The following is a 14,217-nucleotide window of genomic DNA, read 5'->3' as shown; positions in this document are numbered from 1 at the left end:
ACATGTGTGTGAACACACACACACACACACACACACACCTTCACTTAAACATATGCGCACCCTGATGTATTGCAGCCTGGGTGTGTGTGCATCGGAGGCACGTGTGTGTGGGCAAGCCCCTGCTACACACGTGGCTTCTGTCAGTCAGGCATGGTCTAAAAAGTGCCAAATTTTCACAAATGCAACCAAGATTTTCAACTTTGGAGCCTGACACTGAACTCCTAAGTCCATATTTAAGCACCCAACTCAGAGGCCTGGTTTTCAGAGGAGGGGAGCACCCAGAACTCCCATGCCTCGGGGAGTACCTCATGGGGCAGGAGCTCCCCTGACCACCTGCTGGACCTGGAATCAGGACTCAGCTATCCACCCACTGCTCTGGAACACCAGCCTTCGCCTGCTACTAGCTGCCAGCTTCAGTCCTGTAGCTCAAGTGGCAGCCGTGTGTACTGCAGTGAAAGCTCAAGGTTCAGACCCAACTGGTAGATGGGCGATAACAGAACTTTAGTTTAATTTTTACATATTTCTTTAAAAAAAAAACCCTAGGAAATTACACACACGTTTAAAATGCCGTATGGAGTGGAAATCCATCAACCTCATCAAAAAACTCGGACAGATACAGGCAGACATCATCTTCCTCTCCAAGTGCAAACAGATGGACATCATACCAAATGGACTGAAGGTAAAAAATCCCTTGCAATTGATATACTGCACTGACTATGGTGAGAGACTGTGCCACACACTCTCAAAGAAACTGAGGAACCACCTGGTCAGCATCCTGTACAGCAGACAGGAGAAGATCAAGAATGAGCTCTCAAAACTGGAGACTCTCATACAAAACCAACCTTCCACACAAACTTCCACCTGGCTGGACTTTACAAAAACTAGACAAGCCATTTACAATGCACACTTCACTTCTCTACAGAGGAAAAAGGACAGTAAACTATCTAAACTCCTACATGCCACAGGAGGCTACAACAGTGGTACCCTCAACTCACCTAACAATATAGTTAATCTATCCAACCATAACACTTAGCCCGGCGGAAGATTCTGCATCTGACGAAGTGGGTATTCACCCATGAAAGCTCATGCTCCAAAACATCTGTTAGTCTATAAGGTGCCACAGGATTCTTTGCTGCTTTTCCTATCTTGGGGACTGTCTTTCTGCCCCACCATCCCCATGAACATGGTACAGTTTGGGGGTGATCTGGAAGTTATTTTCATCATCTCCGACTCAAGGAATATTTTCAATACACCACTGAACAGCGCACTCACCCGAGGAACCCTCCTACCAACACGACAAAAAGAACTCTGCCTGGACTCCTCCTGACGGTTGAAATGATAGACTGGACCTCTACATAGAGTGCTTCCGCCGATGTGCACAAGCTGAAATTGTGAACAAACAGCATCACTTGCCCCATAACCTCAGCCATACAGAGCGCAACGCCATCCACAGTCTCAGAAACAACTCTGACATTATAATCAAAGAGGCTGACAAAGGAGGTGCTGTCGTCATCATGAACAGGTCAGATTATGAACAGGAGGCTGCCAGGCAGCTCTCCAACACCACATTCTACAGGCCACTATCCTCTGATCCCACTGAGGGTTACCAAAAGAAACTACACCATCTGCTCAAGAAACTCCCTACTACAGCACAAGAACAAATCTACACAGACACTCCACCAGAGCCCTGACCAAGGGTATTTTATCTGCTACCCAAGATCCATAAACATGGAAACCCTGGATGCCCCATCATCTCAGGCACTGGCACTCTTAAAGCAGGATTAGCTGGCTATTTGGACTCTCTTCTCAGACCCTACGCTACCAGCACTCCCAGATATCTTCGAGACACCACTGACTTCCTGAGGAAACTACAATCCATTGGTGATCTTCCAGAAAACACCACCCTGGCCACTAGGGATGTAGAAGCCTTCTACACCAACATTCCACACAAAGATGGACTACAAGCCGTCAGGAACAGTATCCCCGATAATGTCACGGCAAACCTGGTGGCTGAACTTTGTGACTTTGTCCTCACCCACAACCATTTCAGATTTGGGGACAACTTGTACCTTCAAGTCAGTGGCACTGCTATGGGTACCCGCATGGCCCCACAGTATGCCAACATTTTTATGGCTGACTTAGAACAACGCTTCCTTAGCTTTTGTCCCCTAGCGCCCTCCTCTACATGCGCTACATTGATGATATATTTATCGTCTGTACCCGTGGGAAGGAGGCCCTTGAGGAATTCCCCCATGATTTCAACAATTTCCACCCCACCATCAACCTCAGCCTGGATCAGTCCACACAAGAGATCCACTTCCTGGACTCTAGAGTGCTAATAAGTGATGGTCACATAAACACCACCCTGTACAGGAAACTTACTGACCGCTATACTTATCTACATGCCTCCAGCTTCCATCCAGGCCACATCACACTAACCACTGTCTACAACTGAATTTGCGCCAATCCCTCAGACAGAACAAACACCTACAAGATCTTTATCAAGCATTCTTAAAACTACAATACCCACCTGGGGAAGTGAGGAAACAGATTGACAGAGCAGACGGATACCCAGAAATCAATTACTACAGGCTGGGCCCAACAAGGAAAATAACAGAACACCACTGCCCGTCACCTACAGCCCCCAGCTAAAGCCTCTCCAGCGCATCATCAACAGTCTACAATCTATCCTGGAAAATGATTTTTCACTCTCACAGACCTTAGGAGGCAGGTCAGTCCTCGCTTACAGACAGCCCCCCAACCTGAAGCAAATACTCACCACACCACAAAAACACCAACCCAGAAACCAATCCCTGTAGCAAACCTCATTGCCTACCTCTGTCCCCATATCTACTCTAGCACCACCATCAGAGGACCCAACCACATCAGCCACACCATCAGGGACTCATTCACCTGCATGTTTACTAATGTGATATATGCCATCATGTGCCAGCAATTCCTCTCTGCCATGTACATTGGCCAAACCGGACAGTCTCTACGTAAAAGAATAAATGGACACAAATCAGACATTAGGAATGATAACATACAAAAAAGCCAGTTGGAGAACACTTCAACCTCCCTGGATACTCAGTAACAGATTTAAATGTAGCTATACTTGAACAAAAAAACTTCAGAAACAGGCTTCAAAGGGAAACTGCAGAACTAAAATTCATTTGCAAATTTAACACCATTGATTTGGGCTTGAATAGGGGCTGGGAGTGGCTGGCTCATCACAAAATTCTCCTGGAATTAACACCTCCTCATCTATTATTAGGAGTGGACTACATCCACCCTGATCGAATTGGCCCTGTCAACACTGGTTCTCCACTTGTGAGGTAACTCCCTTCTCTTCATGTGTCAGTATACAATGCCGGCATCTGTAATTTTCACTCCATGCATGTGAAGAAGTGGGTTGTTTACCCATGAAAGCTTATGCCCAAATAAATCTGTTAGTCTCTAAGGTGCCACTGGACTCTCTGTTGTTTAAAATGTTGTTATTTAAGTGGCGAAGTCAAGCACCCAGAAGTGAAGAAATGCCAGCCTTAAGGTTGTTGGTGTAAGCTTAATTCACCCCTCTCTTGCATGTGTGCATTACAAAGCAGTGTCTAATCACATGATCAGATACGAATTTTTCCACAGGCCCTGCCTCATTCAGTGCTCAGGAGGCTGGACGCACAAGGGGCCAGAGTTCTGGTTGTGCGGTCAGCTGTAAATCTGGCATTCCCTAATGCTTGCGTGCATGACTTTGCAGCCTAAATAACATTCCTTAAACCTAGCTGTTGTGGTGTGAAGGACAAACAGATCTAGGAAAAGGGAGAGCTGGGACATTCGGAACATGGGGTGGGTGAGAAAAAGAGGTGTTTAAAGCAGGTCAGTACTAAGCTGGGGCAGACATCAGAACTTTATGCAGGGAATTAACAGCGTTTGCTGAGACTCCAGCAAACGGCCAGTCAGTACCTAAAGCGCAGTGAGTCGCTGTTGCACCTCTAGGAAGGCACTTTCTCCCGGTTAGGTCTTGAGGGCTGCCTCTGTGTCGTGTATCTGGCCTGCGGCTTCTCAAAGTAGAATGAGCGAGACAGCAAGAGAATCGTCTAGCGCTGCATGGCTTGTTTTGGCTTGGCCTGGCCTGGCTTCTCTTTTGCTAACCCCAGCGCTAGAATGTCACGCTGTGTAGTGCCTTCAGTTCTTGGCTGTCCCTTCGCAATTCCCCTGCCTGCATCTGTCACTGTGTCGCCCTTTCAGCCACTCATCAGGGTGAAATCAAATTAGAGGGAACGCTACAGTATACACTGTGCCAGAACTAACCCAAACGTCTGCTTGAAATCAGTCTTGTGGGGAAGAGTCGATGAATGGGGTTGGCTGTCATGCTTCCTGACCGGCGTTCACTGCTGCGAATGTGCCCTGGCATTGCTGGGCTACTCCTGTGGGTAAACTGGTGCAAAGGAGACTGTGGCAGAACTGGACTTCCTTGGGCATCCCTGCTCCAGTGCTGGTGCGCTGCCTCCTGTGTGGGAGGGAGCTGTCGGGGGTCAAAGCGCCATGGAGAGTGGTGCAGTCAGCGGGAAGAACGAGTTCAGGAAACAGCTTCGTCATGCCGTGCAGCAGCCTGCCAGAGAGAACCGCAGCTGGCAAGGCAGGCATGCTGCACTGGCAAGCAGGGATGTGAGAGAAATACAAGGTGCCAAATGGTCAAAACTTTTGCTCCATCTGTCCACATAACAGCCAGAAAACACGGGCCCAGCTGAAGATGGAGCCAACTGCACAGCTTTCATCTTGTGACTGCGCATACAAGAATATATGCATGTGCATAAACCCACCCTCCAGAAGCGTTGTGCAGAGACTAAATGTTTAGTCCCCTTTTCAAACTATGAGACAGAGGTTTCACAAACAATTTTCCCATGCCTAGCTGCACACGCCAGTTGGATTGAGGGATTGAGACCTTAGCTGGGATGTTCTACATTAGTTGTGCTCCGGTGGGGCAATTGTTCCCTTGAAGGTTAGAAAAGTGATGGGTCTGGGAGTGAGGCCTGCAGGCGCCTCGTGGAGATTTCCCTCTTTCCGTCCAAGGGCAATAGCAGGTTGAAAACTGGAACATGATTTTGCAAACTAATGTGACCTTGTTTCCATTGCTCAGCATTCAAAGAGCCATTTCGCATAAACTTTACAATAATGACAATTTTCCACAAAAAGTTTTGGCTTTTGAACTAAAAGGCCATTTTTGGATGAAAAAATAATTGTTCATATATAAAATGTCAACCAGCTTTGTAGTCTTTCTACAGTTCTGATGTGTCCTGGTTGTTGCAGGAAATCAGAAGAGATAGGGCTGCAAAGCGGTGATTCTGGAAGGGAATGAGGGATCTTTGCTGCCAATCACCAGCCTCTGAGCTCCCAGGCAATGCTGTGGCTATGAGGGCGGATGCAAGGCTCAGATGTACACGCAAAGGAATAACATGGAGCAGTGAGGGAGGTGCTTTTTCTTCAGCTGTGACCTTAGTTATCATGTCCTGGTCTGGCATCCACACTCAGGCTGTTGAAGCATTGGAATGGTCTCAGAGAAGAGCACAAGAATGATTCACCGTCCGAAAAACCTGCCGTGTGGTAAAAGGCTCCAGGAGCGCAGTCCAGCTAGTGTCAGTTAAGAGATGACTTGACCATAAGCTATAAGTAAGTACGCAGCGAAATGGCCCTTTAATCCAGCAAACAAAGGTTGTACACGAGCCAATGGCTGGAAGCTGAAGTCAGCAGAGTTCGAACTGGAAATGTAATGACGAGGGTAACTAACCCGTGGAACAGCCCCCAAAGGGAGGTGGTGGATTCACTATCGCGGAAGACTTTAAACGAGATTGGATGCTTGCTACAAGCTGCACTCTAGCTCACACACAAGTTACAGGCTGGGTGGTTCTCTGGTTCGTGTCATGCAGGTGTCTGGTCACAGTGGTCACCTGTAGCCTTAACAAAGAATTAAAAGCCCTTGATGCTGTACAGAGGGGAGTGTAAAATCCTGTAGTTATGTGGCTCCTACACTATGCCCAGGGGCAAAGAAGCCATCTGATGTGCATTGCGCCGGATTCCCAGCTAGTAGAATTGGCATCGCTGCATTGACATTGCAGTGCTACACCAGCAGGGGGCAGCCTGGAAGCTGAACCCTGGACTGAGAAATTGTGGCTTCCAGCTGGGGGCCTTTCCTCTGCTTTTTGCATCCGGAAAAAAACCATCATGAACATCTGGGTTACCTAGGGAGGTGGAGGAATCTCCTTCCTTAGAGGTTTTTAAGGTCAGGCTTAACAAAGCCCTGGCTGGGATGATTTAGTTGGGGATTGGTCCTGCTTTGAGCAGGGAGTTGGACTAGACACCTCCTGAGGTCCCTTCCAACCCTGATATTCTATGATCTCAAATCAGTCTGTTCATACAAACTTATTTCAGCAAAAATGTTGAGTCAGTGACGACTTGCTGGGTGTCGGCCTAGGTCCATCCAAGGGCCACTTGCTCCTTAGCTGAAGCTGAACCACCCTGGGCTGTGGTTGTCACAGCTGCATATTCTCCAGGCGTGTAACTCCCACTGTAGCATTTCTCCATTTTCTTCAGCCCTCTGTGCCAGGCGTTTTTATAGCTGCAGCACCTGGTCCATCAGCCACCACTCAGGGTTTGCTCAGCCTATGGCAGGTAGCTGGGCATTAGCTGTAGTCATAACTTTGGCAAACTTCTGCCTGGAAAGGTGTCAGCTGTTCAGAAAAGCATGAAGTCAGGCCTGGCTGGTCCTGCTGCATACACCTTCCAGTACAGGCTCCGGCACGAAGCAGGCAGTTGTGCTGAGCCAGGATTTTAAAAGCTTCCCTGAGGTGCTTTATCCCTTCCTAAGCCTCTTGCTGATTTAGGGGGTAGCCAGGTGGTGACACAACCCCCAGGCTGAGGCAGCTGAGGATTAACATCAACTCCAGTGTTTTCTGTGAGACAGAACATAAGTGGTGGGACTGAGTGGATGTATTTGAACTAGAGACATAGCCCCCCCTGCCATGCAGACTCCATGTCCTGTGCCCATTCTGGGCGCAAACATACACCTCATAGAATCATAGATTATTAGGTTTGGAAGGGACCTCAGGAGATCATCTAGTCCAACCCCCTGCTCAAAGCAGAAACAATCCCCAACTAAATCCATAAATGGCTCCCTCAAGGATTGACCTCCCAACCCTGGGTTTAGCAAGGCAATGCTCAAACCACTGAGCTATCCCTCTCCCCATCCCTTAATTGAAGGACAAAGACCCCTCACTTCAAAAGTTTGTCATGGCATCTCCCTCCCCTTCTTCCTTCTCCCCTTTCCCACCCCAACTCCCACATGTCTCAGATCTGTTTCTCCTCTGAGCCTGGGGTCTATGATTCTCCACACACAAACCAATCCTCTTGGCCAGTGATTTATTCTAAATTAAGAAAGCAAGAAAGAACAAAAGTAATGCCAGCATTAGAAAGCTAATAGTGCATGCATCTCCCCTGATAGCTGCACTGAACTGAATGCAAAATAGCTGCCTATCTGTGCAACCAGAAGACTCCTAGATATTTAGAGGTGTGCTGGGTAGGAGATTAACGCCATTACAGTTACATAGCTACATAGATTACGTTGCTGAGGTTGGGCACCATTATTTCTAGCAGCTGGACTGCAACATGAGATGTGAGTTATTAAACCTAAGGCCCAGTACCTTCAGTTAGCTGAGCTGTCTGTGGTTAACGTAGCAGACACCTTGTCAAGTGTTACAGCATCACTTGTGTACAATATTTGCAGTTACGTGTTTTGGTAACAGCTGGGTAACAAGTCCTGACAGAGGCTGGTGTGCTGTCACCTTGCACCGTGAGAGTGCACATCAGTCATGGAAATTTCTCCTGTCATAATGTCTGGTCAAATCACAAGGGCATCGATCAGCTGAGCAAGTCCACTCCCTGCCGCTTACCATGGTGGTGAACTACACAGAGGACTGTTCTCGCTCAATGGGTTTGGAATCCAATTGAAGTTGTGCCTGTTAAACCAATGATTTGCACTGACGTAGACATGATCTGTGAGTCTAATGTGTCATTCATAAGCAGTGTGTGATGTAGAACTGGTCACATGACTTAGGCAAAGCTTTTTGGCTCTAGATATGTTTTTTGTAGGTTTTTTTCATTATACTTCATTTTTCAGGCTAACTGCAGCCTCTGGGTGGTTTATGGACTATCACCCCCAATAGTGCCAGCCCCCGCAGCTCCTCATAGACTTAAGGTCAGAAGGGACCATTATGATCATTTAGTCTGACCTCCTGCACAATGCAGGCCACAGAATCTCACCCATCCACTCCTGTAACAAACTCTTAACCAATGTCTGAACTATAGATGTCCTCAAATCATGGTTTAAAGACCTCAAGGTGCAGAGAATCCTACAGCAAGTGACCCATGTCCCACACTGCAGAGGAAGGGGAAAAACCTCCAGGGCCTCTGCCAATCTGCCCTGGAGGACAATTCCTTTCCGACCCCAAATACGGCAATCAGCTAAACTCTGAGCATGTGGGCAAGACTCACCAGCCAGCACCCAGGAAAGAATTCTCCATAGTAACTCATATCTCACCCCATCTAACATCCCATCACAGGCCATTGGGCATATTTACCTGCTAATAATCAAAGATCAATTAATTGCCAAAATTAAGCTATCCCATCATACCATCCCCTCCATAAACTTATCAAGCTTAGTCTTGAAGCCAGATATGTCTTTTGCCCCTACTACTCCCCTTGGAAGGCTGTTCCAGAACTTCACTCCTCTGATGGTTAGAGACCTTCATCTAATTTCAAGTCTAAACTTCCTAGTGTCCAGTTTATACCCATTTGTTCTTGTGTCTACATTGGTACTAAGCTTAAATAATTCCTCTCCCTCCCTAATATTTATCCCTCTGATTTATTTATAAAGAGCAATCATATCCCCCCTCAACCTTCTTTTGGTTAGGCTAAACAAGCCAAGCTCTTTCAGTCTCCTTTCATAAGACATTCCTCGCATCGTCCTAGTAGCCCTTCTCTGTACCTGTTCCAGTTTGAATTCATCCTTCTTAAATATAGGAGGCCAGAACTGCACACAGTATTCCAGATTAGATCTCACCAGTGTCTTGTATAAAGGTACTAACACCTCCTTATCTTTGCTGGAAATACCTCGCCTGATGCATCCTAAAACCGCATTAGCTTTTTTAACGGCCATATCACACTGGCGGCTCATAGTCATCCTGCGATCAACCAATACTCCGAGGTCCTTCTCCTCCTCTGTTACTTCCAGCTCATGTGTCCCCAATTTATAACTAAAATTCTTATTACTCCCTAAATACATGACCTTGGACTTTTCACTATTAAATTTCATCCTATTACTATTACTCCAGTTTACAAGGTCATCCAGATCTTCCTGTATGATATCCCAGTCCTTCTCTGTGTTAGCAATACCCCCCAGCTTTGTGTCATCCGCAAACTTTATTAGCACATTCCCACTTTTTGTGCCAAGGTCAGTAATAAAAAGGTTAAATAAGGTTGGTCCCAAAACCAATCCCTGAGGAACTCCACTAGTAACCTCCTTCCAGCCGCCTGACAGTTCACCCTTCAGCACGACCCGTTGTAGTCTCCCCTTTAACCAGTTCCTTATCCACCTTTCAATTTTCATACTGATCCCCATCTTTTCCAATTTAATTAATAATTCCCCACGTGGAACTGTATCAAACGCCTTACTGAAACCGAGGTAAATTAGATCTACTGCATTTCCTTTGTCTAAATAGTCTGTCACCTTCTCAAAGAAGGAGATCAGGTTGGTTTGGCACGATCTACCTTTTGTAAAACCATGTTGTATTTTGTCCCAGTTACCATTGACCTCATTGTCCTTAACTACTTTCTCCTTCAATTTTTTTTCCAAGACCTTACATATTACAGATGTCAAACTGACAGGCCTGTAGTTACTTGGATCACTTTTTTTCCTTTCTTAAAGATAGGAACTATGTTAGCAATTCTCCAGTTGTACGGTACAACCCCTGAGTTTACTGATTCATTAAAAATTCTTGCTAATGGGCTTGCAATTTCATGTGCCAGTTCCTTTAGTATTCTTGGATGAAGATTATCTGGGCCGCCCCGATTTAGTCCCATTAGGCTATTTGAGTTTGGCTTCTACCTTGGCTGTGGTAATATCCACCTCCATATCCTCATTCCCATTTATCATTCTACCATTATCCCTAAGCTCCTCATTAGACTCATTAAAGACTGAGGCAAAGTATTTATTTTCACTTCTTCTTTCTTTACAGTCTACCTCATCATTGATATACAGTGCTACTCCTGCCTGGCTCGAGGCTACCCACCCCCGACCTCTGGGGTCTACTCTCCCCTCTCCCATGGCTCCAGCCAGAGCTCGGGGTGCCTGGGCTCAGGGCTACTATTCCCGATGGCTCCTGTCTAGGCTCTGGGCCACCCAGGCTTGGGGCATCGCCCACCCTACCCCACCCCACAGCTCCTGCTGAGGATTGAGGCATCCATTCTTCAAAATGTCTGAGACCCTTGGGCACAGGCCCTATGGACCCATGCGTTAATCCACCCCTGGCCCTGACTAGCAGCTAGAAGCCCCCAGCTGTGTCAATCCCAGCAGTGCTGGGGAGATCAGACTTACCTCCACCTCCAGGAGCCCCGTCCAGCTGCAGTAACCTCCACAGCTGCTCCCATTAGAGCTGGTGTCTGAAGGCAGCACAGAAGTGCGTATGGCAATCCTGCAGCCCCCCTACAACAGCTTTAGGATCCCTGCCCCCCCATCCCCTTTTGGATCAGGACCCTCACGGCTACAACACCCTGGAATTTCAGATGTAAACATCTGCAATCGTGAACTTGACCAATTTTAAGACCCCGTGGCTGTGAAATTGATCAAAGTGAACTGTGAATTTGGTAGGGCCCCAGGTAAGAGAGTGGTGAGGCTAGTCCCATGGTACTGTTTCTGTTCCCTGCCTGGATAATGGTAACGGTAACAAGGTGGAAGTGGACAAGACGTTTGATTCTCTTCCAGAGGGCCGGGCCGTGCCTTCGCACCAGTGCTAGTCAGCGAGGCGGAACTGGCTGGTTCGTGTCTTAGCTTCACTAGAACACAGGCCCGTTGTAGCTGCCTGTATCTTTGGCTACACTTCAGGGCTGCTCATGTGTTGGGTGATCAGCCTGTTTGCTAACTTACTTACAGCTGCATTTGAGCTGTAGTGAGACCCTTGGACTCCACCGTGTCGAAGGGCAGCACATCTGATTAGCCGGAAAGGCCAGGCCCCACTGGCACTGCTGCTAAGGAGACCCAGCTGTGGGACAAACGAATGGCTTGGCCATGCTGTGCACGGGAGGAGGACCACGTGGCTTCACACAGGGCCATGCTTTACTTGATATGCCTGAGTTTAGCTTTGACATTCAACTCTGCTGGCTCATGTATCTGGTTTGCCACTCCCCTTTCCCGCTGAAACCAATCTGTTTTGCAATCACACGATAAAGTTTGTGTGCAAGCCACACCCAGTTCAGCTTTTTCGCAAAGCCTGGGGCAAACAAAACATTGTTGGCACATTTGTGCAAACAGGTGACTAGGAATATGGCAAATCAGCTTTAATTTTCCAATTTCCCTCTACTCGGCCCCAGGATTTTAAACACTGGTTCTCCACTTGTAAGGTAACTCCCTTCTCTTCATGTGCCAATATTTATGCCTGTATCTGTAATTTTCGCTCCATGCATCTGAAGAAGTGGGATTTTCACCCACGAAAGCTTATGCTCAAATAAATCTGTTAGTCTTTCAGGTGCCACCGGACTCCTCATTGTTTGTGAGGATTTTAAATGTTTGGAACCTACGTAAACACTTTCATTTCTTGTTAGTGTATAGAGCTATGAAGCTGACACTGACACTCATGTGCGCAGTGTGTCTTGCTGCAGACCCAGTAATACTCACATCCCCATTAACTTGGGGGTGGAAATATTTACACCTCCAGCATCTTTCAGCCATGCGGATTATCAGTTCACAATCCCACTCATTTGCCAATTGCCTGGAAACGTCTTTGTTTCATTCATTATTTGTCAGATTTGATACCACAGAGCAAAGTCAGCATGACACTAATTTCTTTGGCCCAACCCGAGCCCCTCCCACTGCTGATGCCTTTTGGACAGAGCCCTGCTGCCTGTATTTTGTGTTGTACCGGGCATAACAAGGTGTTGGCATGGAAGAAGTTAGATATTACATCTTTATCTGAAGAGTTTCATTTGGGATCCTTGAAAAACTGGCCAAGCTTGTAATCCATGCCCAGTTCTGCGTGAGCATCCAGGAGCTGAAAAGACTGTTTTGGTTTTGGAGGGGAATGTGGCACAGGAGGAGGATTTTGCTTGGCACCATGGTCAGGAGCCAGTGAGTGGAGCTCCCCTGAGCTGCAAAGGGACACAGTGCAGGAGAACAAATTGCAGGACTCTGGTGGGCAAGTTCTCAGATGCAGCGTATTGTTGCCATGCTGCCGAGCATGTTCCACTGCTATTCAGATCAGGCAGTTTTGTGTCGTTTGCTCATTTATAAGAAGGAGCCAGACCAGATTGGTGGCCTCCAATTAACCATGGTTACTAAACAGACACAATGTGCAAGGCCAAGGTACAGCCACACACTGCCGCTCTGCGACACGGGAACGCAGGGAGCCCAGCGCAAGGGCTCAGAAACTATTTAAAGGGATAGTCCCCTATTCTTCCTCCCCCATGCCTGTAAAATGACATACAAAGTATTAAAATATATCACACTGCAAATCCAGTGTGAGAGGTGGATCTCAGCTGCCGTAGGCATCACAGCTCTGCATTGGTCGCTCCTAGGGAGGATAACGAGACGGCCGTGTTCATGGGAATGCGCTGCTCTTGCTTTGCCTGGTTCATCTGGCTCCCAAGGTGCAATCTCTGGATCTAGAGGTGAAAGGACTCAAGGTTGCAGCTGGCCTCTGTGTTAGTGCCCAGCCCCAGCCTGCATTGTCAGTGCATGAAGTGTTCTCCCCAGGCATTTGCAGGCTATAGCAGTGAGGGTTTTCTTCTTTCACAGGAATCTCCCCGGTCAAATTAGGCCCAGTGCTAATTGGGAAAGGGTTTAGAAAGGCATCAAGGGCTTTTTCCTGCAAGGGGCTGGTCACTAGACCTGCTACAACCACCACTTCAGCAGAGGACGAGCTTCACATGTGTCAGTAAAAGCAGCAAAGAGTCCTGTGGCACCTTATAGACTAACAGACGTTTTGAAGCATGAGCTTTCGTGGGTGAATACCCACTTCGTCAGATGCATGTAGTGGAAATTTCCAGGGGCAGGTATATATATGCTAGCAAGCAAGCTAGAGATAATGAGGTAGTTCAATCAGGGAGGATTAGGTTCTGTTCTAGCAGTTGAGGTGTGAAAACCAAGGGAGGAGAAACTGGCTTTGTAATTGGCAAGCCATTCACAGTCTTTATTTAATCCTGAGCTGATGGTGTCAAATTTGCAGATGAACTGAAGCTCAGCAGTTTCTCTTTGAAGTCTGGTCCTGAAGTTTTTTTGCTGCAGGATGGCCACCTTAAGGTCTGCTATAGTGTGGCCAGGGAGGTTGAAGTGTTCTCCTACAGGTTTTTGTATATTGCCATTCCTAATATCTGATTTGTGTCCATTTATCCTTTTCCGTAGTGACTGTCCAGTTTGGCCGATGTACATAGCAGAGGGGCATTGCTGGCATATGATGGCGTATATTACATTGGTGGACGTGCACGTGAATGAACCAGATCAGCCACATCATCACTAGGTAAATCAGTCCCACTCTGTGCCTCCGTTTCCCCATCTGTAAGAGAGAGAATATTAGCCTACTTCCTTAGTAGGGGTGTTGTGGGATTTATTTACTGTTTGCAGAGCGTTTGATCTGCTCATGGGCCGGGTTCTGATACACTCACACTGCGTGGTACCTTCGCACTGCACTCGATCCATTCGTTCAGTGGGGCTGTTTAAGGCATGGGGCTCTCAGAAGCTGACCCATATAAATGCTGTGGTTTGCCCAGCACAGCGGCCTGTCTCCGTCCAGCACCCTGTAAATAAACTGCTCACTAGCTACATAGATGACATTTTAAAATTCAGAACCCAACGGCTGCCCTGTCTGCTCTGGAGAGTGCAGCCGGGCGAGGGAGCCACTGCTTTAAACCGGGTCCTGCCACAGGCGCTAAGTGCCACCCTGCAGTGTAGACAGGCCCTTT

At 47.5% G+C, this 14,217-nt stretch overlaps 1 protein-coding gene across 1 annotated transcript in view; it reads left to right on the top strand.

Annotated features, from left to right (window-relative positions):
* Positions 1-13,938, top strand: part of POFUT2 (protein O-fucosyltransferase 2) — a 114,943-nt gene extending 101,005 nt beyond the window's left edge. Inside the window, exon 10 of the mRNA XM_050916541.1 lies at positions 13,661-13,938. The gene's annotated coding sequence lies outside the window, so the exon portion shown is untranslated. The remainder of the gene's footprint in view (positions 1-13,660) is intronic.
* Positions 13,939-14,217: the final 279 nt, after the last annotated feature.

Source organism: Gopherus flavomarginatus, chromosome 10 (genome assembly GCF_025201925.1).
Source record: "Gopherus flavomarginatus isolate rGopFla2 chromosome 10, rGopFla2.mat.asm, whole genome shotgun sequence".
Classification (NCBI taxonomy): domain Eukaryota; kingdom Metazoa; phylum Chordata; order Testudines; family Testudinidae; genus Gopherus; species Gopherus flavomarginatus.
This window is presented reverse-complemented; position numbering and strand designations above follow the sequence as displayed.